We start from the raw sequence: 24,053 nt of genomic DNA on the forward strand, positions 1-24,053 counted from the left end.
TAATGTGTGAAAGTTAAATATTTAAAAAAAATATCTTTTGAATTTCGCGCCCTGCACTTTGAGCTGGCTGTTGTCATAAGTGTACCGACGTCGGGCTGCAGCCATAAGAAGTTAATATAGTGTTTTTATGTGATTTGGACGTTCTGATCTGTTTATGCTCCATGCTCGCTAGGCAGATGGACAGAGCTATGTTGGAGGATATATGGTTTGTTAACCCCGTTGAGGGAAACCGTCAAATATGTCGTAAGGAGCATCTCTTCAATTACAGTTAAAGGAACACTCCAGCACAAAGCAGTAATTCCTATGATTAACAGTTTTAAACAGTGTTAAAAAACACAACTATTTGAAAACAATATATATTTTTAGAACAAATGTTTAATTTTGTCATTATAACAAGGTTGGTAGTGACATGTGAAAACTGTTGTGTAAATCTGTTGCAGATCAAGTCGACTACAAAACCCACAATGCAATGCTCGCTCTCTGGGCTGGCTGGCTAGCTAGCTAGCTAGCTAGCAAGCAAACGTAGATACACAGAATAATACCAAAGTCAATATTTATTTATTTTATTTTTTATTTTGTTCACCTTTATTTAACCAGGTAGGCTAGTTGAGAACAAGTTTTAAACATGTGTTTATTCTCAGTGTTGTGAATGTGAGGTGACTGATGCTGGCAGGAGAAGCATGCAACATGTTGGAATCAAAGAATGCTATCTATGGTTCTCACAATAGACACCGTGAATTATATCGCGTACAGTTTGCACGACTCTGAAAATGAGGTGTGCTAAACTGTGAAAATGTGACACACCACCTGGATTCGATCTTATCAGGCAAAATGTGAAATTGTGTTTTTATACATTGGATAAAAGTAGAGACTCAGAGCTACATACTGGTACTTCATACACTACAGTTGAGGAACAATGGGAGAGTAAATCTGCTTTGAAAGTTCAGAAACTTGTAAACTCACTTTTGAGAAAATCCCCTTTGAATGTTTTGGTATCTAATGAACAGCTCTTCTTTGTCTGCACCCATTCAGCATCGTTCACACCCTCTTAAGCTTTAGCCCCACACATCTCGTTTCGTTCTCGGAGCGCACACTTGACGCTCTGACCGATGATTTGTTTACCTCTGGATAACATGAAAACAGCCTAACCAGCCCTGCTGGCAACAATTTCATTACGCTTTTTTGCAGACGTTTACTGACACCGGCCATACTCAACGGGTGTTGTACATACGTCATGTAACGTTAGCTAACGAGCCAGCCAGCTAACGTTAGCTAGTTTAACAACAATGAACAAAGCGCCATCAATGCCCAACATTAGGCTCTGACTAGAAAAGCATACAGCTCTGGGAAACAAATAATAAAGTTCGCTAGGGAGCCAGCCAACTAACGTTACCTAGCTAACTAACAGTACACTTTAGCTTAAAACATATAGCTAGCAAAGCTAACAGTACACTTTAACTTAAGACATATAGCTAGCTAGGTAAACAATGAACCTAGCTAGGTAAACAACGTTTAAGATCACACACATCATGTTAGCTAACGAGCCAGCCAGCTAACATTAGCTAGTTAACTTCTTATGGCTGCAAGCCCGACGTCGGTACACTTATGACAACAGCCAGCTCAAGTGCAGGGCGCGAAATTCAAAATATATATTTTTAAAATATTTAACTTTCACACATTAACAAGTCCAATACAGCATATGAAAGGTACACATCTTGTGAATCCAGCCAACATGTCCGATTTTTAAAATGTTTTACAGGGAAGACACTATTTAAATCTATTAGCTAACCACGTTAGCAAAAGACACCACTTTTTTTACTCCACCAGTTTTTTACTCCATCAGTAGCTATCACAAATTCGACCAAATAAAGATATAAATAGCCACTAACCAAGAAACAACTTCATCAGATGACAGTCTGATAACATATTTATTGTATAGCATATGTTTTGTTAGAAAAATGTGCATATTTCAGGTATAAATCATAGTTTACATTGCAGCTACAATCAGAAATTGCACCGAAAGCAGCCATAAAACTTACAGACACCAACGTCAAATACCTAATTACTCATCATAAAACATTTCTGAAAAATACATAGTGTACAGCAAATGAAAGACAGGCATCTTGTGATTCCAGCCAATATTTCCGATTTATTAAGTGTTTTACAGCGAAAACAAAATGTAGCGTTATATTAGCTTAGCACAATAGCCAGAAACACTTGGGCGCCGACGACTAGTTCACATCTACGACAGATATATGAAATAGCATCATAAAATGTTTCTTACTTTTGCTGATCTTTCATCAGAACGTTGGACAAGGGGTCCTTTGTCCAGAACAGTCGTTGTTTGGATTTAGAACGGCAACTTTCCCTCTTCATTTAGCACACGCACTAGCCAAGTGGCACGGATCTCTCCATCGTCAACAAAGTCAGAGAACGGAACACGGCAAAACTCCCGAAAAAATTTCAATAATCTGATTAAACTATATTGAAAAAACATACTTTACGATGATATGGTCACATGCTAGACTATCTTACCTGTAAATATCATCATGCATGATGGAAGTGTCTCCCTGTCAGGAATGATATACCATGGTTGCTCTTAGTTTGAAGATGTAATCCACTATTGCGCCTTCTTCATCACACTGTCTGTGTGAGTGGACCATTTCAGATTGTCTGTGATGTGTACGCCGAGGAACTTAAACCTTTCCACCTTCTCCACTGCTGTCCTGTCGATGTGGATAGGGGGGTGCTCTCACCTCCTCCCTGTAGGCTGTCTCGTCGTTGTTGGTAATCAAGCCCACTACTGTTGTGGCGTCTGCAAACTTGATGATTGAGTTGAAGATTTGCATGGCCACACAGTCGTGGGTGAACAGGGAGTACTTGGTCTTGGTTTCATCAGACCAGAGAATCTCGTTTCTCATGGTCTGAGAGTCTTTAGGTGCCTTTTGGCAAACACCAAGCGGGCTGTCATGTGCGTTTTACTGAGTGACTTCCGTCTAGCCCATCAGACAATTTCTTGGGCTACAATACCTATTTTGACAATTTGCTTGGATCCTTTTACTGCCTACACGGAGCCCTGCCGATCTATCACGACTGGTCTGCAGGACGTAACCACCCGAGGGGGCTACAACAGACTCTTCTGTCGCGATGTCCCCCTAAGGCCCTTCTGCTAGCCTGCTAGCCCCGGGCCGCTAGCTGTCTGAATCGCCGTGTCTCTACCTCACCTAGCTACTCACTGGTCCATATGATCCCTCGGCTACGCATGCCTCTCTCTAATGTCAATATGCCTTGTCCATTGCTGTTTTGGTTAGTGATTGTCTTATTTCACTGTAGAGCCTCCAGCCCTTCCCGATATAGCCCTTTAGTTCCACCTCCCACACATGACCTCACCTGGTTTAAATGGTGTCTCCAGAGACAAAACCTCTCTCATCATCACTCAATGCCTAGGTTTACCTCCACTTGTATTCACAGCTTCGTGCCATGGATCATCACTGGAGGCTTCGGGCCATGGATCATCATTGGAGGCTTCGTGCCATGTATCATCACTGGAGGCTTCGTGCCATGGATCATCACTGGAGGCTTCGGGCCATGGATCATCACTGGAGGCTTCGTGCCATGGATCATCACTGGAGGCTTCGGGCCATGGATCATCACTGGAGGCTTCGGGCCACGGATACAGGTCTCACCAGACTGAGGAGACGTACTAGAAGCCTGGTGTGTGGAGCTGCCACCACGTATCCTGGCTGGATACCCACTTTAGCACGGTGAGTGTGGAGAGCTGGCACAGGACGCACTGGGCTAAGAAGGCGCACTGGAGGCACAGTGTGTATAGCCGGTGCAGAATATACTGGGCCGTGGAGGTCTGGAGTGCAGAGCTGGCACAACGCGTCCTGGCTGAATCCCCCCTGTAGCACGGCAAGTGCGGGCGAACTGGGGATACCGTGCGTAGAGCTGGCGCAGGATATCCTGGACCGAGGAGACGCACTGGAGATCAAGACCGCTGAGCCGGCACAATCTGTCCTGGCTGGATGCCCACTCTTGCATGGCAAATGCGAGGAGCTTGGCACAGAGCGCACCGGGCTGTGAATGCGCACTGGAGACACAGTGCGCGTCACCGCATAACACGGTCCCTGACCAGTCACACTCTACCCACGGTAAGCGCGGGGAGTTGGCTCAGGTCTAAACTCTGACTCCGCCAATCTCCCCGTTTTCCCCCCCCCAAAAAACATTTTTGGAGCTGCATCTCGGGCTTCCGTTGTTGACCTAACTCCTCGTATCGTCGCCGTTCCGCTCTCGCTGCCTCCATCTGCTCCCTTGGACGACGATACTCTCCGGCCCTTGTCCAGGGTCCTTCTCCATTCAGGATGTCCTCCCATGTCCACTCCTCCTGGCCACGCTGCTTGGTCCGTTTTTGGTGGGATCTTCTGTAACGGTTATCGTTGGTGGTAGGAAGAGTAGACCAAAGCGCAGCGTGGAAAGTGTTCATGATTCTTCTTTTATTCAAAAAACACTCAAACAAAATAACAAAAGCGAAAACGAAAGTGCAGAGTTCTGTCATGCTAAGACACTAAACAGAAAACAAGATCCCACAACCTAATGGTGGGAAAAAGGGCTGCCTAAGTATGATCCCCAATCAGAGACAACGATAGACAGCTGCCTCTGATTGGGAACCACACTCGGCCAAAAACAAAGAAACAGAAAACGTAGAATTTCCCACCCGAGTCACACCCTGACCTAACCAAACATAGAGAATAATAAGGATCTCTAAGGTCAGGGCGTGACAACTCTAGTATCTCTACTTGCACATTCAACTTCTGCACACCTATAACTCCAGTTTTAATTGCTAAATTGTAGTTACTTCGCCACTATGGCCTATTTATTGCCTTACCTCCCTAATCTTACTTCATACACTGTATATAGATTGTTTCTATTGTGTTATTGACTGTACGTTTGTTTATTCCTCTGTGTTGTTTGTGTCGCACTGCTTTGCTTTATCTTGGCCAGGTCGCAGTTATAAATGAGAACTTGTTCTCAACAGGCCTACCTGGTTAAATAAAGGTGAAATAAAATATATATAAAATAGCCAATCTACCATAAAGGCCTGATTGGTGGAGTGCTGTTGAGGTGGTTGTCCTTCTGAAAGGTTCTCCCATCTCCACAGAGGAACCCTGGAGCTCTGTCAGAGAGAACATCGGGTTCTTGGTCACCTACCTGATCAAGGCCCTTCTCCCCCGATTGCAAAGTTTGGACGGGCGGCCAGCTCTAAGAAGAGTTTTAGTGGTTCCAAACTTCTTCAATTTAAGAATGATGGAGGACACTGTGTATTTGGGGACCTTCAATGCTGCAGAAATATTTTGGTACAATTCCCCAGATCTGTGCCTCAACACACTCCTTTCTCAGAGCTATATAGACAATTCCTTCAACCTCATAGCTTGGTTTTTGCTCTGACATGCACAGTCAACTGTGGGACCTTATATAGACAGGTGTGCCTTTCCAAATCATGTCCAATCAATTGAATTTACCACAGGTGGACTCCAATCAAGTTGTAGAAACAACTCAGGGATGATCAATGGACACAGGATGCACCTGAGCTCAATTTCGAGTCTCATAGCAAAGGGTCTGACTACTTATGTCAATAAGGTGTTTCTGTCTTTTATGTTTAATACATTTGCAAACATTTCTAAAAACCTGTTTTCACTTTGTCGTTATGGAATATTGTGTGTAGACTGATGAGGAAAAATATTGATTTAATCAATTTAAGAATAAGGCTGTAAAGTAACAAAATGTGAAAAAAGTTAAATGGTCTGAATACTTTCCAAACACACTGTAAATACATATATAGCACTACATTTACATATATTAGAATTTAGCCAATCAGCAGACGCTCCCATCCAGATCGACCCACAGCTAGTGCATTCATCTTAAGATAGCCAGGTGAGACAACCACATATCACAGTCGTATCCCAATCACGTGTCACATGCATAATACAATACATAATACAATGCAAAATGCAATAGAAATTGCAGATTTTTTTTTTTGTGTGTCTCTTCACGGTCCCTGTCGTGCAGTAAGGTGGTCTTTCATCAAAGACTGCTAGCTTGTGTTAACTGGGGCGGTAAAGAGTTCCATTGGTCATGGCTCTATTTAATCATGTGTTTTTCCCAACCTCTGTTCTGGACCTGGGGACTTTGAAGACACCTCTGGTTGCTTGTATTGTGGGGTACTGATGATTGTCCGAACTATGTGCCAACTGCTTGAACAATCAGTTCGGTACCTTAAACACATAGGGTTAGATTTAAATGTTTCTTACAGAACAAATATGGAAAGCATAACCAAGGCTATTAGACTGAAGGTGAGGACACAACCGTTCACCTGACACAAGACTGGATCCAAACATCACACTGTTGAATTTACTGTACTTTTCACCGCATTTGTTGATAACAATATCTGAAAATACCCAGAATACCTGACAAAAGACCCCAAAAATGTACACGGGTTTGAGTGAGAGGTCTAACTGGTGTCTTCATGAACACCACACACAAAGCCCAATAGTGATGCAGTCAATCTCTCCTCAACTTTGCGCCAAGAGAGATTGACATGCATGTCATTGACATTCCCCCTCCATGCACACCTACGTGCTGCTCTGTTCTGGACCAACTGTCGTTCTCTACCGCACCAGAAGTCCAGGTGTGACCAAACTATGCTCTCTGGTGTACTGTCTTTTAGGATTTCATTTATTTCTGTATAGACAGGAGTAATTATATAATTTGAGAAAGGTATTTCATTTTAACTGCCAAGGCCAAATAATCAACATTTCTCCTTATTAATTCAATGGATTGTGGTCAGTAACCTGATATGAGGTTATTGTGTAGTTAGTCCTACTGTTGCAATAATATTCAAAATAATCTATCAGCTAGTAGCCTAGCCTACAATTACAAAATAGTACAGTCAATGAATCCAACAGTGGTTTCAGCTATATTGTTATTGAAATGATGTAGGCTTTATGAACATTTTAGACCAAGAAGAAAATATGTCAAATGACTTGTAAGTGTAAAAATGTGTATTTGCATCAGTAGGCTAAGTGACTGAAATGGTTCATGAAAGTATTGTAAAGTTAAGGAAAACGTCATGGAAGCTCATCAGATAAGATATAGGCCTAACGTGTGTGTGTGTGCGTGTGCGTGTGTGTGTGTAGAGAAGCATCGCTTTCAATCGCTAGACTAATGATCATGAGCACTCGCCTCAACTTAGATAATATTTCCCAGCCTAATTGTAACCAAGATATCCAAATGTGGTTCAGTGAAACCAAGAAATCTGACATGGATTCATCGAGCCGAGTTCCCATGCTAGAGCAAAACACTACATGATTATTACATCAGGATTTCCTGAATGAAAGTTGTATAAAATCATTTTTAGAATATAAATGCACTGCATCCTCCAAACGGCATTAGTTGTATTATTATATACTTACACATACAATAAGTGCCTCAATAAAAAAAAAAATATATATATTTTTTTCCAATCCTAAAACACCAAATTAAGCATGCCTTAATATAAATTAGGCCATCATCACTATCAACCGTGAATGATAATTCTTCACGTTTTAACAGGTGAGACAGTCCATGATGTATGCACGCTAGACATTTGATCCCAATCAGTTTAATGGAAATATGCATTTTGATCTTCTTGAATGATGTAGGCTTAACACGTTTAACTGTTGTATATTACATGTTATTTTTGGCAGCAGATGGACTTAAACACAGCCACCTGTATTTTGTTCCAATCAAATCATATTGGAGCGTACTGTTGAGTTGTGTCTGCATGAGAACAAAAATTCCACAATTCAGCACCATAATTCAAAATGTTACGTACGTAAACATGTTTTTTTGGCATAACAGAAGCCTAACATTATCTATCCTATTGGTTTGTTATGTAGAATACAAATGAATCTTTTTTTTTTTTAACTAGGCAACTTAGTTTAAGAACAAATTCTTATTTACAATGGCGGCCTACACCGGCTAAACCTGGACGACGCTGGGCCAATTGTGCGCCGCCCACTGAGATGCAGTGCCTTAGACCGCTTTGCGCCACTTTGGAGCCCAAAATCATGAAGTGATCTTCCCGAGACATAGCGCCATTCTGAGAAGTGTGTTAAATAAGATGAATTCTCCTGACTGGAGGTGGGTTTAGTGGTCCACTGAGAAGTGGCAGTGAGTTGCTCTGCTGTGCACTGGCAGCACTACACCCCTGATTATAACGGGTTGGATGACTTTGGGAGTTTTGACATAACCAAAGCTTTATGATGATATGTTGCATTCAGTTAACTACAGAACAATTATTATTATTATTTTTTTACAACATCGCTGTAGCACGAAAGTTTCGGGGCTTGAAATGCCGGCTTTCTTTCAAAAACATTCCGTCCCCTCAACAGGGAGGATCTATTCTACTCAGCCTGGTCCCCTGTGTTTCTATCCAGGAGTTTCCAGAGGATCTGTGAGGATTTTTTTATCCATCCCAGGAATATCAGGGTATATTGGGCCCGGCTCCACAAGGGGTCAAAAGGGGGCTTAACCCCATTAGTTGAAACTTGAGTTTTAGTTTTATGTAAAAATACCAAAAAACCTTTAAATGATTGAGTGACAGGCTGGTACAATATCTGAACCTCTGCTTTGTCAGCACAGTGTGTGTTTTTTATTTATATTTTTAATGTTTTTATTTCACCTTTATTTAACCAGGTAGGCCAGTTGAGAACAAGTTCTCATTTACAACTGCGACCTGACCACGATAAAGCAAAGCAGTGTGAACAGAAACAACAACACAGAGTTACACATGGAATAAACAAACGTACAGTCAATAACACAACAGAAAAAAAAGAATACAGTGTGTGTAAATGGCATGAGGTGGTAAGGCAATAAATAGGCCATAGTAGCAAAGTAATTACAATTTAGCAGATTAACACTGGAGTGATAGATGAGCAGATGATGATGAGCAGATGATGGTGTGTAAGTAGTGATACTGGTGTGCAAAAGGGCAGAGGGACTATGGAAAGCCACAGGGGTGGTTAGGTATGATTCCTCAAACCATAAAAAGCAGGGGAAAAACACTTCTTATCTGTGGTTAGCTCAGTGAACAGCGTGATACGCCTCCGCCTGTAATATGTGATTTACCGTTGAAAGCTGATTCACCCAACTCTGCCTCACGACCCACCACTACAGAGTTTAGTTAGCTTCTTAGCTAGCGTGTAAAAAGAGTTAGCGTTATTAGCTAGCTCAAACCAGTGCCACGATGGATATCTGAAATTGGCTTTGCCTAAGTGCCCAAACAAAGCCAAAAAGACAAGGAGAGTCATGAGTAGCAGCTGTTGCATTAAACCACTTAGGTTACCACCAAGCCCAACAGAAATAATGCTGTCGAGCTCCAGCTAGCGCAACATGCAGACTCTACCCACCTTTCACTACGAGGATAATGACTCCACAGCCCCCTCCACTTCCGACTGTTCCTGGTGATCTTGGAACAGATTAGCCAACACAGGTTAGCCTAGAATCCTACCCAAGTTTTCTGTCTAAAAACCATTCATTTAAAAGCAACTGTTTCATAGGAAGAGAGAGGTTGGAATACTCAGTTTCTGCAGAATTCAACACAAATCCAAAGCAAGAACCGACGCCTGAATGTATATTGCTGTATGTCTCACGATAGAAATAGATATGTTCTATTATGGTTGTCCTGGTAGCATTGAAGAACACATTCATAAATGGCCAAATAGACAGTCCAAAAAAAAAAGCATCAGGAATAAGGTGTTGAAAGTGTCTGTCCTATTTAGTAAACATTGTTGTTGGCACACCTCCATACTTACGTTCATTTTTCATTAGCTTCAGACGAAAACAGAACAAAATGGACGCCCTCGTGTTCGTAAGAGTCTCATCTTCCTGTAGAGTGGTCATATTAGTTTTCTAGGCCAAACCGTTAGGATGCTACAGCCGTTTTTCGTAAGAAGACCGATTTTTCGGGTTGCATCATGGTCTGTCTTCCACCGCAGATACCGAAGGGCGACATACTTTAGGCAGATGCAGTGTATTGAGACACAGCCAATGACATAAAAATCAAAAAGATATTGCTCAGTATTTTTGTTCGCATGCATGAATAACTAGGCTACTACTTTCAGCATTTAGTTTGCATTATTTTGGTAAGACAGCTGTGTGTACGGCTGCGTTCACATAGGCTGTTTATTATAGGTGAATTACCCTATCTATCTTGCAGCCTGTATTCATCACCAAAACGGCCTTGCCAACCTTTTACTTCAAAAGCACTCAATCAATGGTCTCAGAGTCTCGGCATTTGAACGTTATGTTTATTGTGGTATAGCGTGAAATAAGCATAATTCAATACAATTCCAATGCAAGAACCCCCTACAAAAATTGCACTCCCTCACCGATGTCAACTGCCCCCTTAATCACTTCATCCTGAAGCCGGGTCTGGGGTATATCATATGTAACGGTTTCCCTTCTTCATTCCACTTGAAAGGGGAAAATTGTGGTTTGACTTGATCCTGAAAATAGCTTTCCCTGAGATAGCCTACTGTGTTATGACAGGTTCATTTCCCTGAGATAGCCTACTGTGTCATGACAGGTTCATTTCCCTGAGATAGCCTACTGTGTCATGACAGGTTCATTTCCCTGGGATAGCCTACTGTGTTATGACCTGTTCATTTCCCTGGGATAGCCTACTGTGTTATGACAGGTTCATTTCCCTGAGATAGCCTACTGTGTTATGACCTGTTCATTTCCCTGGGATAGTCTACTGTGTCATGACAGGTTCATTTCCCTGAGATAGCCTACTGTGTCATGACAGGTTCATTTCCCTGGGATAGCCTACTGTGTTATGACAGGTTCATTTCCCTGGGATAGCCTACTGTGTTATGACAGGTTCATTTCCCTGGGATAGCCTACTGTGTTATTACAGTTTCATTTCCCTGGGATAGCCTACTGTGTTATTACAGTTTCATTTCCCTGGGATAGCCTACTGTGTTATGACCTGTTCATTTCCCTGGGATAGCCTACTGTGTCATGACAGGTTCATTTCCCTGGGATAGCCTACTGTGTTATGACAGGTTCATTTCCCTGAGATAGCCTACCGTGTTATTACAGTTTCATTTCCCTGGGATAGCCTACTGTGTTATTACAGTTTCATTTCCCTGGGATAGCCTACTGTGTTATGACCTGTTCATTTCCCTGGGATAGCCTACTGTGTCATGACAGGTTCATTTCCCTGGGATAGCCTACTGTGTTATGACAGGTTCATTTCCCTGAGATAGCCTACCGTGTTATTACAGTTTCATTTCCCTGGGATAGCCTACTGTGTTATTACAGTTTCATTTCCCTGGGATAGCCTACTGTGTTATGACAGGTTCATTTCCCTGAGATAGCCTACCGTGTTATTACAGTTTCATTTCCCTGAGATAGCCTACTGTGTTATGACAGGTTCATTTCCCTGAGATAGCCTACTGTGTTATGACAGGTTCATTTCCCTGAGATAGCCTACCGTGTTATTACAGTTTCATTTCCCTGAGATAGCCTACTGTGTTATGACCTGTTCATTTCCCTGGGATAGCCTACTGTGTTATGACAGGTTCATTTCCCTGGGATAGCCTACTGTGTCATGACAGGTTCATTTCCCTGAGATAGTCTACTGTGTTATAACAGGTTCATTTTCTTTTTAGACACGGGGCTTTTGAGAAAATGCTAAACTTGAAAATCAACATCGAAATATGACAAAGTAATTGTAATGCCGTAGGAGCAATGTAACTACAAGATACTTTTGGCAGCAATGAAACAATAAATATAAAAATGGCAACATTTACAGTCATTGCCCACTATAACTTTTATTACTAACTGTAAAAACTGTAAAAACTACTTCAGAAAACATTTTCAAGATATTTTAATTAACATATTTTATATTTTGCTGAGTTATTTGATTATCTGTATCGGCCTACTGTAACCGTTACCTAGTCAGTATATTTGCCTGTGTAATGACAGGCTCAAACATAAAGTGGTGATGAAAAATGAATGAATACATAAAAATGAATTCAACTGATTGATGTTGGATTCACAGCAAGCTGACTCACTGGGGAGCAGGGCAAATGAACATGAAAGATTCCCTTCTGGGCACAGAGGAACGAAATCTAAAGCGTTTTACTATCCCTGTCTGCAATTTTTCACCAACATAAGAAAGACAAGCACGCGCACGCACACCCACGTGCACACCCACGCACACATACACAGACAGACAGAATACACATAACACTACACACACACGCTACGCATACACACACACACACACACACACACACACACACACACACACACACACACACACACACACACACACACACACACACACACACACACACACACACACACACACACACACTTTCTCTCCCACTGACATTCTTCCAAGTTTTATCCTAATTTGATTTGTGAGCTGAATTGATTCCTCTGCCTTGTGACTTTTTCAGTTCTCTTTCCCCAGCAGCATACAGAGCTGCAGCAGCAGTTGTTGCAGTAGTAGTAGAAGTAGTATACACATATATGTACCGAGCTGCAGCAGCAGTAGTAGTAGTACATATATACTGTAAACAGAGCTACAGCAGCAGCAGTAGTAGTAGTAGTAGTACATATATACTGTAAACAGAGCTACAGCAGCAGTAGTAGTAGTAGTAGTAGTACATATATACTGTAAACAGAGCAGTAGTAGTAGTAGTAGTATATATATACTGTAAACAGAGCAGCAGCAGTAGTAGTAGTAGTAGTAATATATATATACTGTAAACAGAGCAGCAGTAGTAGTAGTAGTAGTACATATATACTGTAAACAGAGCAGCAGCAACAGTAGTAGTAGTAGTGGTAGTACATATATACTGTAAACAGAGCAGCAGCAGTAGTAGTAGTAGTAGTACATATATACTGTAAACAGAGCTACAGCAGCAGCAGCAGTAGCAGTAGTAGTAGTACATATATACTGTAAACAGAGCTGCAGCAGTAGTAGTTTTAGTAGTAGTAGTACATATATACTGTAAACAGAGCTGCAGCAGCAGTAGTAGTAGTAGTAGTAGTAGTACATATATACTGTAAACAGAGCAGCAGCAACAGTAGTAGTAGTAGTAGTAGTACATATATACTGTAAACAGAGCAGCAGCAGTAGTAGTAGTAGTAGTAGTACATATATACTGTAAACAGAGCTACAGCAGCAGCAGCAGTAGCAGTAGTAGTAGTAGTAGTACATATATACTGTAAACAGAGCTGCAGCAGTAGTAGTTTTAGTAGTAGTAGTACATATATACTGTAAACAGAGCTGCAGCAGCAGTAGTAGTAGTAGTAGTAGTACATATATGTACAGAGCTGCAGCAGCAGTTGTTGCAGTAGTATATACATACATAATTGCAGTAGTAGTAGAAGTAGTAGTAGTAGTAGTATATATATACTGTAAACAGAGCAGCAGCAGCAGAATTAGAAGTAGTACATATATGTACAGAGCTGCAGCAGCAGTTGTTGCAGGAGTATATACATACAGAATTGCAGTAGTAGTAGAAGTAGTAGTAGTATATATATATACTGTAAACAGAGCAGCAGCAGCAGTAGTAGAAGTAGTACATATATGTACAGAGCTGCAGCAGTAGTAGTATAGGGGTGGCAGGTAGTCTAATGGTTAGAGTTGGGCCATTAATAACTGAAAGGTTGCTGGATATAATCCATGAGCTGACAAGGTCAAAATCTGTCGTTCTGCCCCTGAACAAGGGAGTTAACTCACTGTTCCCCTGTAGGCCAACATTGTAAATAAGAAAAAGCCATCTCGCTGTCCTTTGTCTTTGTTCTATTGCTCATCTTAATCTTTTATTTTTATTGGCCAGTCTGAGATATGTCTTCTTATTGGCCAGTCTGAGATATGTATTTTAATTGGCCAGAGATATGTCTTCTTATTGGCCAGTCTGAGATATGTCTTTTAATTGGCCAGTCTGAGATATGTCTTTTTCATTGCAACTCTGCCTAGACGGCCAGCATCCTGGAGTCGCCTCTTCACTGTTGACGTTGAGAAAGGTGTTTTGCGGGTACTATTTAAGGAAGCTGCCAGTTGAGGCGTCTGTTTCTCAAACTAGACACTCTAATGTAATTGTCCTCTTGCTCAGTTGTGCACCGGTGGCTCCCACTCTGTTCTGTGAAGGGAGTAGTACACAGCGTTGTAGGAGATCTTCAGTTCCTTGGTAATTTCTCGCATAAAAAAGCCTTCATTTCTCAGAACAAGAATAGGCTGACGAATTTCAGAAGAAAGTCCTTTGTTTCTGGCCATTTTGAGCCTGTAATCGAACCCACAAATGCTGATGCTCCAGATACTCAACTAGTCGAAAGAAGGCCAGTTTTATTGCTTCTTTAATCAGAACAACAGTTTTCAGCTGTGCTAACATAATTGCAAAAGGTTTTTCAATTGATCAATTAGCCATTTAAAATGATAAACTTGGATTAGCTAACACAACAATGTGCCATTGGAACACAGGAGTGATGGTTGCTGATAATGGGCCTCTGTGCGCCTATGTTGATATTCCATAAAAAATCTGCCGTTTCCAGCTACAATAATAATATACAACATGAACAATGTCTACACTGTAATTCTGATAAATTGTATGTTATTTTAATGGACCAAAAATTAGCTTTTCTTTCAAAAACAAGGACATTTCTAAGTCACCCCAAACTTTTAAATGGTGGTGTACATATATATATATATGTATATATATATATATATATGTATATATATATACAGAGCTTCAGCAGTAGTAATATAAGTATGTACTCTGAGTGTACAAAACATTAGGAAAACCTTCCTAATATTGAGTTGCACCCCCCTTTGCCCTCAGAACAGTCTCAATTCGTCATGGCATGGACTCTACAAGGTGTTGAAAATGATCCACAGGGATACTGGCCCATGTCGACTCCAATATTTCCCACAGTTGTGTCAAGTTGGCTGGATGTCCTTTGGGTGGTGGACCATTCTTGATACACACAGGAAACTGTTGAGTGTGAAAAACCCAGCAGCGTTGCTGTTCTTGACCGGTGCACCTGGCGGGATTGTTGAGCTAATGTATGCTAATGTGATTAGCATGAGGTTGTAAGTAACAAACAAAAAAATCCAGGGCATAGACATATCTGATGTGGGCAGAAAGCTTAAATTATTGTTAATCTAACTGCACTGTCCAATTTACAGTAGCTATTACAGTGAAAGAATATCATGATATTGTTTGAGGAAAGTGCACAATTATGAACTTGAAAATATATTAATTAACCAATTTGGCACATTTGGGCAGTCTTAATACCATTTTTTCAACAGGTATGCAATGGTTCATTGGATCAGTCTAAAACATTAACACTGCTGCCATCTAGTGGCCAAAATCTAAATTGCGCCTGAGCTGGAAAAATACATTATGGCCTTTCTCTTGCATTGCAAAGATGACGTTGAAAAAACCTAAACACAAAAACCTTTTTTTTCTTTGTGTTATCTTTTACCAGATCTAATGTGTTATATTCTCCTACATTAGTTTCACATTTCCACAAAGTTGAAAGTGTTTCCTTTCAAATGGTATCAAGAATATGCATATCCTTGCTTCAGGTCCTGAGCTACCTGCAGTCAGATTTGGGTATGTCATTTTAGGCGAAAATTTAAAAAAAGGGTCCGATCCTTAACCTTTCTCCTCCCCTTCATCTACACTGATTGAAGTGGATTTAACAAGTGACATGAAAAAGGGATCATTGCTTTCACCTGGATTTACTTGGTCAGTCTATGTCATGTTCCAACACTGGCCATTCCTCTACCTTGACAGTGTGAACACACTTGAATATATTTCCCAAACCTCAAATACAGCATGGGAACCATTCAACCCTTCTCTCTTCTCCCCCCTCCCCCCTCCCCATCTCCCTTACCCCTTCTCTCTTCTCCCCCCTCCCCATCTCCCTTACCCCTTCGATCTATACATGATCTCCCCCCTCCCATCTGCAGTACAGAACAACACTCTTCCTCGAGGGATCCCATATATCCCCTCCATACCACACCAGGGGGACCAGAACAGTCAGGGGGACCAGAACAGACAGGGGGACCAGAACAGACAGGGGGACCAGAACAGACAGGGGGACCAGAACAGTCAGGGGGACTGCACCAGAACAGTCAGGGGGACCAGAACAGTCAGGGGGACCAGAACAGACAGGGGGACCAGACAGTCAGGGGGACCAGAACAGACAGGGGGACCAGACAGTCAGGGGGACCAGAACAGACAGGGGGACCAGAACAGTCAGGGGGACCAGAACAGACAGGGGGACCAGAACAGTCAGGGGGACCAGAACAGACAGGGGGACCAGAACAGACAGGGGGACCAGAACAGACAGGGGGACCAGAACAGACAGGGGGACCAGACAGTCAGGGGACTGCACCAGAACAGTCAGGGGGACCAGAACAGTCAGGGGGACCAGAACAGACAGGAGGACCAGAACAGTCAGACCCTTCTCTTAATCTGAAATCCACCCTCCTACACCACCTCCCCGGTACTCCCTCCATGCATCTCTCCCTCCCTCCCTTTCAATAAAGCAAAACTATGGCATTGTCATATTTTAAAGATGCCATTTATGCTAAGCTATTTATCTGGTCACCCTTGGAAGAGCGTGGAAGGCGAGGCAGGAAGGCATCTGGGATTAACAGGGAGAGAAAGACAGATGTATTTATTTGTCTGTAACAGCATGTGGGGACCAGGCCTGTTGACAGTCTGCACCGTCATTCATCAACACACACAATATACTACAACATTGACCTTGTACTGTGTGTGTGTGTGTGTGTGTGTGTGTGTGTGTGTGTGTGTGTGTGTGTGTGTGTGTGTGTGTGTGTGTGTGTGTGTGTGTCTGTAAGGTGTGTGTGTGTGTGTGTTTGTGTGTATATGTGTGTGTGTGTGTGTGTGTGTGTGTGTGTGTGTGTGTGTGTGTGTGTGTGTGTGTGTGTGTGTGTGTGTGTGTGTGTGTCTGTAAGGTGTGTGTGTGTGTGTGTTTGTGTGTATATGTGTGTGTGTGTGTGTGTGTGTGTGTGTGTGTGTGTGTGTGTGTGTGTGTGTGTGTGTGTGTGTGTGTGTGTGTTGGGTTTTACTTAAGGATTATGGTTAGGGGTTAAGGGTTAGGGGAAAACAGGGTTTTGAATGGGAAGCGATTGTTTGGTCCCACACAAGGATAGTAAACCAAATGTGTGTGTGTTCCAGGACTAGACAGTGGAGAGATGTGAAAGACCTCTCACATCTTTCCCTGTTGGTGTCAGGACATAGCAGCGTGTTCACTCTGTTTTCATAGGATTACACCATTCACATTCATTCCTCAACATCCCACCAAACCTCCACTGACCTGTGTGTGTGTGTGTGTGTACTGTGTGTTTGAGAGAGAGAAAGTTGGAGTGAGAGACAGAGGCAGTGGCTGTGTGTGTGTGTGTGTGTGTGTGTGTAGTGTGTGTGTGTGTGTGTGTGTAGTGTGTGTACTGTGTGTTTAAGAGAGAGAAAGTTGGAGTGAGAGACAGAGGCAGTGGCTGTGTGTGTGTGTGTGTGTGTGTGTGTGTGTGTGTGTGTGTGTGTGTGTGTGTGTGTGTGTGTGTGTGTGTGTGTGTGTGTGTGTGTGTGTGTGTGTGTGACAACACGATTAAGAGGGATAGCCACAGAGCCAGTGAGAGCAGCAAGGAGGGGAAAAATAGATCGATAGAATAAAATATTCCTCCCACTCCGGGCTCTCCTTCTCTACCCACCTAGACAAGGAAAACAGGGCCACCGTGAGAGGCTGAGAGCCTTGCGTCAGACCGGGTCTGTGTGATTGAACAGTGAACACACAGACACATTTGTTATTCTAATCTGACACCTTAATGATTTATTTTAATTGGCCCAGAGACTGGGCCTCCTTCCTTCAGGTACTGTAGTGGCAGATGGGCAGTAGGGTGGGAGGGGGCTCCTCCTCAGTATGTTAGGGATAGAACCAACCTGGACTCAGGGGTAGACGTAACATAGGGAACAAAAATCCGGGACACTCAAATTATTATGAAATGTTACATTTGGTATATATTTATTTGTGGATGTCCATCATCCATTTCGTATGATATGTTACGACTTTCAATTCGGATGATATGTTACGAATTACTATTTGTATGGTACGATTTTGCCTTTCCTGGTTAATTAAAATAAAAGTGACATGTTACCAATTCAAATGTGTTGTGGCTAACGTTACCTAGGTAGCTAGGTGGCTAACACTAACGTTAGCTAGGTGGCTAACACTAACGTTAGCTAGGTGGTTAATGTTAGCCAGGCTAGGGGTTAGGGGTTAAGGTTAGGGGTTATGGTTAGGGTAAAGGATTAAGGTTAAGTTTAGGAGTTAGGTTAAATGGTTTAAGTTAGTGTTAGGGGAAGGGTTAGCTAACATGCTAAGTAGTTGCAAAGCAGCTAAAAGGTAGTAAGTAGTTGCTAATTCTCTCTCTCTCTCTCTGTCTCTCTCTCTCTCTCTCTCTCTCTCTCTATCTCTGTCTCTCTGTCTCTCTCTGTCTCTCTCTGTCTCTCTCTGTCTCTCTCTGTCTCTCTCTGTCTCTCTCTGTCTCTCTGTCTCTCTCTCTCTCTCTCTCTGTCTCTCTCTCTGTCTCTCTCCATCTCTCTCTCTCTCTCTCTCTCTGTCTCTCTGTCTCTCTCTCTGTCTCTCTGTCTCTCTCTCTGTCTCTCTGTCTCTCTGTCTCTCTCTCTGTCTCTCTCTCTCTCTCTGTCTCTCTGTCTCTCTGTCTCTCTCTCTGTCTCTCTGTCTCTCTGTCTCTCTCTCGGTCTCTCTCTGTCTCTCTGTCTCTCTCCCTTTGTCTCTTTCTCTCTCTCTATCTCTCTCTCTCTCTCTCTCTCTGTCTCTCTCTCTGTCTCTGTCTATCTGTCTCTCTCTCTGTCTCTGTCTATCTGTCTCTCTCTCTCTTTGTCTCTCAATTCAATTCAATTCAATTCAAGGGGCTTTATTGGCATGGGAAACATGTGTTAACATTGCCAAAGCAAGTGAGGTAGATATTATACAAAAGTGAAATAAACAATACAAATTAACAGTAAACATTACACATACAGAAGTTTCAAAACAATAAAGACATTACAAATGTTATATTATATATATACAGTGTTGTAACAATGTACAAATGGTTAAAGCACACAAGTTAAAATAAATAAGCATAAATATGGGTTGTATTTACAATGGTGTTTGTTCTTCACTGGTTGCCCTTTTCTTGTGGCAACAGGTCACAAATCTTGCTGCTGTGATGGCACACTGTGGAATTTCTCCCAGTAGATATGGGAGTTTATCAAAATTGGATTTGTTTTCAAATTCTTTGTGGATCTGTGTAATCTGAGGGAAATATGTCTCTCTAATATGGTCATACATTGGGCAGGAGGTTAGGAAGTGCAGCTCAGTTTCCACCTCATTTTGTGGGCAGTGAGCACATAGCCTGTCTTCTCTTGAGAGCCATGTCTGCCTACGGCGGCCTTTCTCAATAGCAAGGCTATGCTCACTGAGTCTGTACATAGTCAAAGCTTTCCTTAAGTTTGGGTCAGTCACAGTGGTCAGGTATTCTGCCACTGTGTACTCTCTGTTTAGGGCCAAATAGCATTCTAGTTTGCTCTGTTTTTTTGTTAATTCTTTCCAATGTGTCAAGTAATTATCTTTTTGTTTTCTCATGATTTGGTTGGGTCTAATTGTGCTGTTGTCCTGGGGCTCTGTGGGGTGTGTTTGTGTTAGAGAATAGAGCCCCAGGACCAGCTTGCTTAGGGGACTCTTCTCCAGGTTCATCTCTCTGTAGGTGATGGCTTTGTTATGGAAGGTTTGGGAATCGCTTCCTTTTAGGTGGTTGTAGAATTTAACGGCTCTTTTCTGGATTTTGATAATTAGTGGGTATCGGCCTAATTCTGCTCTGCATGCATTATTTGGTGTTCTACGTTGTACACGGAGGATATTTTTGCTCTCTCTCTCTCTCAATTCAATTCAATTCAATTGACTTTATGTCAAGTTCATTATTACTTACATTGTCAAAGTATACATATCGAAAAATAAAAATAAAATATAAATGTATATATATACAAAATATATATATATTTATATATAAATAAATGGTGGGACCAACAGCAATAATAATAGTAGTAGTGGACATGGGATTACCATTAACAACAACTACAACAACAATATTAATCAGAACAACAATAGTAGACCAGTGTCAACATGACTGAGAAGACACATGACCTGGTATGAAAGACAAAACAAAACAAGATGGGAAATATTATCAACATTACTTTGCACTTTTCACTGGCTGTCCCTCAGGTTGTGGCAGGAGGACACATATTTGGCTGCCAAAACTGCTCATTTTGGCTTTTCACCCAATAAATATTTGATTTATTCTTCATCTTTTATAGTTTCAAATTCTTTGTATTGAATTATAATTTGGGGAAAGAAATATTCTCTTAGGTCTGAGTATTTGTCACAGTGTAATAGGAAATGCAGCTCTGTCTCTACCTCTCCCATGGAGCAGAGTGAGCACAGCCTGTCCTCTCTGGGCAGCCAGGTTTGTCTGTAATGACCGGTCTCTATAGCCAGACTGTGCTCACTGAGTCTGTACCTAGTCAATGTTTTCCTCAGTTTTCTATCAGTCACAGTGGTCAGATAGTCTGCCACCATGTACTGTCTGTTTAGAGCCAAATAGCATTGAAGTTTACTTTGATTTTTTGTGGTGTCTTTCCAATAGGTGATACATTTTTATTTTTGTTTTGTGATGATTTGGTTGGGCCAGATTTTCTGAGGGCTGTCCTGAGGCTCTATGGGGTTGGTTTGGGTTGGTGAACTGAGCCTCAGAACCAGCTGGCTGAGGGGACTCTTCTCTGGTTTCATCTCTTGACATTGTAGAGCTGTGTGATGGAATGTTTTGTTTTTAGATGTTTGTAAAATTTGATGGCTCTTTTTTCTATTCGAATGAGGAGGGGGTATTGGCCCAATTCTGCCCTACATGCGTTATTTTGAGTTTTTCTTTGTACTTGCAATACAGTCTTGCAAAACTCTGCATGCAATTATTCAATTGGATGTTTGTCCCATTTAGTAAATTCATTTTTAGAGAGTGGACCCCATACTTCACTGCCATATAGAGCAATTGGTTCTATAACTGATTGAACAATTTTGAGCCAAATTCTAATTGGAATTTCAATTTTGATGTTCCTTTTACTGGCATAGAATGCTCTTCTTGCTTTGTCTCTCAGTTCATTCACAGCCATGTGAAAGCTACCTGTGTTGCTGATATTTAGTCCTAGATATGTGTAGTTTTTTGTGTGTTCTAATAGAACTGTGTCCAAATAGAATTTATATTTGTCATCCTTATTTCCCGACCTTTTTTGGAATATCATTATATTTGTTTTTTTTAGGTTAACGATCAGAGCCCAGGTCTGACAGAACCTGTGAAGACAATCTAGGTGCTGCTGTAACCCCTCTTTAGTGGGAGACAGCAGCACCAGGTCATCTGCATATAGCAGACACTTAATTTCAGTGTTGTGTAGGGTGATACCAGGTGCTGCCGATTCTTCTAATGTTTTTGCCAATTCATTAATGTAGATGTTAAATAATGTTGGACTTATTGGGCATCCCTGTTTCACTCCCCGCCCCTGAGAGAAGAAGTCTGTTTGCTTGTTGCCAATTTTAACCGCACATTTGTTTTTAGTGTACATTGATTTAATAAAATCATATGTTTTCCCTCCAATATCACTTTCCATTAGTTTATAAAAAAGACCTTTGTGCCAAATTGAATCAAATGCTTTCTTGAAATCTACAAAACATGAGTAGATTTTGCCTTTGTTTTGGTTAACTTGTTTATCAATTAGAGTGTGGAGGGTGTAAATGTGGTCTGTTGTACGATAATCTTTTAGAAATCCAATCTGGCTTCTGCTCAGGACGTTGTGTTCGTCAAGGAAATGATGTAGTCTGCTATTTATAATACTGCAGATAATTTTCCCCAGGTTGCTGATTTAACCTTTACTTAACACCCATCCTGGATCCGGGAGCATCCTCATCAGTAAAAGTTGACTAGCTTAGCCTAGCATAGCGCCACAAGTAAACAATAGCATATAAATATCATGAAGTCACAAGTCCAATACAGCAAATGAAAGATAAACATCTTGTGAATCCAGCCATCATTTCTGATCTTTAAAATGTTTTACAGCGAAAACACAATATGTATTTCTATTAGTTAACCGCAATAGCCAAAGACTCAACCGCATATTTTCACCATGTTTCTACCGCATAGGTAGCTATCACAAAACCGACCAAATATAGATATAATTAGTCACTAACCAAGAAACAACTTCATCAGATGACAGTCTTATAACATGTTATACAATAAATGTATGTTTTGTTCGAAAATGTGCATATTTGAGGTATAAATCATAGTTTTACATTGCAGCTACCATCAAAAATATCACCAAAGCAGCCAGAATAATTACAGAGAGCAACGTGAAATACCTAAATACTCATCATAAAACATTTATGAAAAATACATGGTGTACAGCAAATGAAAGATAAACATCTTGTGAATCCAGCCAATATTTCTGATTTTTTACAATATAGCATTATATTAGCTTACTACAATAGCCAAATACACAAATGCATTTATTAGCAGCAAAAGGTAGCTATCGCAAAAACCAGCAAAATATATAAAATTAATCACTAACCTTGGACAACTTCATCAGATGACAGTCTTATAACATCAGGTTATACAATACACTTATGTTTTGTTCGAAAATGTGCATATTTAGAGCTGCAAACCGTGGTTATACATTGCGAATATGTAGCATCGATTCACCAGAATGTCAGGAGATATTTTGGACACTCACCTAATCTGACCAAAGAACTCATCATAAACTTTACTAAAAAATACATGTTGGACAGCAAATGAAAGATACACTGGTTCTTTATGCAACCGCTGTGTTAGATTATTTAAAATAACTTTACCATAACAAACAGCTTGCGTTATTGCGAGACAGCGCTCGCCAAAACGGCAGAGAATAGAAATAACATTTTCCACAGAAATACGAAATAACATCATAAATTGTTCTTACTTTTGCTAAGCTTCCATCAGAATCTTGTACAAGGAGTCCTAGGTCCAGAATAAATTGTTGTTTGGTTTTAGAATGTCATTTTCTTCTGTCGAATTCGCTCCACAAGGCTAGCCAAGGTTGATAACGTTCCCATATTCTCTCGACGCAAAGAACGGAAATCCCCAAAAGTCCAAATAAACGTTGAATAAACTGATAGAACTCGGTTGAAAAAACCTGCTTTACGATGTTATTATCACATGTATCAAATAAAATCAGAGCCGGAGATATTAGCCGTGTATACCGAACGTTTATCATAAGACAATATGGAGGTGCTTCCTGCGCCTTGGTAGACAAAGGAAATTCTGGACACGTCATTCCAAGAGCTCTTGTTCGACCTCAGATCAAGCTAGACACCCCATTCCACCTTCCACTGCCTGTTGACATCTAGTGGAAGGCGTATGCAGTGCATGCATATCGATAAATATAAGGCAATTGAATAGGCAGGCCCTGGAACAGAGCCTCGTTTTCAGATTTTTCACTTCCTGTATGGAAGTTTGCTGCCAAATGAGTTCTGTTTCACTCACAGATATAATTCAAACAGTTTTAGAAACTTGAGAGTGTTTTCTATCCAATAGTAATAATAATATGCATATTGTATGATCTAGAAAAGAGTACGAGGCCGTTTAAATTGGGCACGATTTTTTCCAAAGTGAAAACAGCTACCCCCTATTGATTTAACGCAAATTCCTCTGTAATTATTTGGGTCAAATTTGTCTCCATTTTTATAGATTGGTGTGATCAATCCCTGGTTCCAAATATCGGGGAAAATACCTGCAGTGAGGATAATGTTGAAGAGTTTGAGTATAGCCAATTTGAATTTGTGGTCTGTATATTTGATCATTTCATTTAAAATACCATCAG

The sequence above is a fragment of the Salvelinus namaycush genome, chromosome 13 (assembly GCF_016432855.1).
Source record: "Salvelinus namaycush isolate Seneca chromosome 13, SaNama_1.0, whole genome shotgun sequence".
In the NCBI taxonomy this organism is placed as follows: Eukaryota; Metazoa; Chordata; class Actinopteri; order Salmoniformes; family Salmonidae; genus Salvelinus; species Salvelinus namaycush.